The sequence below is a fragment of the Pseudophryne corroboree genome, chromosome 8 (genome assembly GCF_028390025.1).
Source record: "Pseudophryne corroboree isolate aPseCor3 chromosome 8, aPseCor3.hap2, whole genome shotgun sequence".
Taxonomy (NCBI): Eukaryota; Metazoa; Chordata; class Amphibia; order Anura; family Myobatrachidae; genus Pseudophryne; species Pseudophryne corroboree.
In genome coordinates, this window is record NC_086451.1 from 377,142,618 (window position 1) to 377,145,721 (window position 3,104).

General features: G+C 31.2%; 1 non-coding gene across 1 annotated transcript; it reads right to left on the reverse strand.

Moving 5' to 3' along the window:
- Positions 1-921: 921 nt before the first annotated feature.
- On the reverse strand, positions 922-1,030 carry TRNAL-CAA (transfer RNA leucine (anticodon CAA)). The gene is made up of 2 exons: positions 993-1,030; positions 922-967 (listed from the first exon to the last, which is right to left on the reverse strand). It is a non-coding gene; the product is annotated as a tRNA-Leu (tRNA).
- Positions 1,031-3,104: the final 2,074 nt, after the last annotated feature.

Consider the following 3,104-nt stretch of genomic DNA (forward strand, 5'->3'; position numbering starts at 1 on the left):
TTGCATTTTAGACTTATCAACAAATTAATATTCTTTTCATACAAAGTACAAGAAAACCAGAATGTTAGAAGTAGGATTTGAACCCACACCTCGTTACAGAGACCAGAACACCCATTTAGAGGAAGAATGCAATCTTGAGTCTGGCGCCTTAGACGGCTCGGCCATCCTGACAAGTACATCTGCCCATTAAATTAAGTTGGCAATAAAAGATTATAATGTACAAAAAAAGGATTTTGGGGTATCTTTCAGCCAAATAATATGTACTGCTTGAAAAAAGTAACATAAAATCAAGAACTTGGATATATACAGTATACTACCGCTAAAGGTGAGCCATCAAAAATAATACTTAAGAAAAACTGCTCAGGTTATAATGATATCCTCTATAATAACTATACAAATGATTTACTAATTTCTCTTTCAGGAAAAACCAGATTTATGTGTAAAGCAAGTTTTTTTTTGTAAACTTTTAGATATAGAGTCTGAGAGTCTGAATCTACTTTCTATTCCAATTTATTCTTTGTTTTATGATTTGTTTACTGAATACTGAAAGGATGTTTTGCAAATAATACATTTGTGAAAACCTTTTTTCTACATGGAACTAAACTTAAGAATTTTTTAACTAGTCATTGTGTATTTATCACTTAGGAATAATGTCATTAATTCAACTCTATGGCAACAAGTGCAATATTGGTGTGTAGATGGGATATCATACAATTTCTCCCATTTTCAAACTATTCTGTTCCCTATGTTTCTTTAAATAATTAGGCTGCACATTGTTAGAAATAAATGGTAACAAGATTCCAATGTCCAAGAGAAGGACTTTTAAAAGAGAATGGATGTCCTAAGGGCACTTGTTATTTTGCATGGTAGACTTATCCACAAATTAATATTCTTTTCCTACAAAGTACAAGAAAATAAAATTGTCAGAATTGGGATTTGAACCCACACCTCTTCACAGAGACCAGAACACCCATTTAGAGGAAGAATGCAATCTTGAGTCTGGCGCCTTAGACCGCTCGGCCATCCTGACAAGTACATCCACCCATTAAATTAAGTTGGCAATAAAAGATTATAATGTACAAAAAAAAGGATTTTGGGGTATCTTTCAGCCAAATAATATGTACTGCTTGAAAAAAGTAACATAAAATCAAGAAATTGGATTTATACAGTATACTACCGCTAAAGGTGAGCCATCAAAAATAATACTTAAGAAAAACTGCTCAGGTTGTAATGATATCCTTTATAATAACTATACAAATTATTTACTAAAATCTCTTTCAGGAAAATTCAGATGTATTTGTCTAGCAAGTAATTTTTGTAAACTTTTAGATATAGAGTCTGAGAGCCTGAATCTACTTTCTATTCCAATGTATTCTTTGTTTTATGATTTGTTTACTGAATACTGAAAGGATGTTTTGCAAATAATACATTTGTGAAAACCTTTTTTCTACATGGAACTAAACTTAAGAATTTTTTAACCAGTCATTGTGTATTTATCACTTAGGAATAATGTCATTAATTCAACTCTATGGCAACAAGTGCAATATTGGTGTGTAGATGGGACATCATACAATTTCTTTCATTTTCAAACTATTCTGTTCCCTATGTTTCTTTAAATAATTAGGCTGCACATTGTTAGAAATAAATGCTAACAAGATTCCAATGTCCAAGAGAAGGACTTTTAAAAGAGAATGGATGTCCTAAGGGCACTTGTTATTTTGCATTTTAGACTTATCAACAAATTAATATTCTTTTCATACAAAGTACAAGAAAACCAGAATGTTAGAAGTAGGATTTGAACCCACACCTCGTTACAGAGACCAGAACACCCATTTAGAGGAAGAATGCAATCTTGAGTCTGGCGCCTTAGACGGCTCGGCCATCCTGACAAGTACATCTGCCCATTAAATTAAGTTGGCAATAAAAGATTATAATGTACAAAAAAAGGATTTTGGGGTATCTTTCAGCCAAATAATATGTACTGCTTGAAAAAAGTAACATAAAATCAAGAACTTGGATATATACAGTATACTACCGCTAAAGGTGAGCCATCAAAAATAATACTTAAGAAAAACTGCTCAGGTTATAATGATATCCTCTATAATAACTATACAAATGATTTACTAATTTCTCTTTCAGGAAAAACCAGATTTATGTGTAAAGCAAGTTTTTTTTTGTAAACTTTTAGATATAGAGTCTGAGAGTCTGAATCTACTTTCTATTCCAATTTATTCTTTGTTTTATGATTTGTTTACTGAATACTGAAAGGATGTTTTGCAAATAATACATTTGTGAAAACCTTTTTTCTACATGGAACTAAACTTAAGAATTTTTTAACTAGTCATTGTGTATTTATCACTTAGGAATAATGTCATTAATTCAACTCTATGGCAACAAGTGCAATATTGGTGTGTAGATGGGATATCATACAATTTCTCCCATTTTCAAACTATTCTGTTCCCTATGTTTCTTTAAATAATTAGGCTGCACATTGTTAGAAATAAATGGTAACAAGATTCCAATGTCCAAGAGAAGGACTTTTAAAAGAGAATGGATGTTCTAAGGGCACTTGTTCTTTTGCATGGTAGACTTATCCACAAATTAATATTCTTTTCATACAAAGTACAAGAAAATAAAATAGTCAAAAGTGGGATTTGAACCCATGCCTCTTTAAAGAGACTAGAACACCCATTTAGAGGAAGAATGGAATCTCGAGTCTGGCACCTTGGACCGCTCAGCCACCCTGACAAGAACATCTGCACATTAAATTAAGTTGGCAATAAACGATTATAATATACAAAAAAAGGATTTTGGGGTATCTTTCAGACAAATAATATGTACTGCTTTAAAAATGTAACATAAAATCAAGAACTTGGATTTATACAGTATACTACCGCTAAAGGTGAGCCATCAAAAATAATACTTAAGAAAAATGTCTCAGGTTATAATGATATCCTCTATAATAACTATACAAATTATTTATTAAAATCTCTTTCAGGGAAAAACAGATTTATTTGTCTAACAAGAAATTTTTGTAAACTTTTAGATATAGAGTCTGAGAGCCTGAATCTACTTTGTATTCCAATTTATTCTTTGTTTTATGA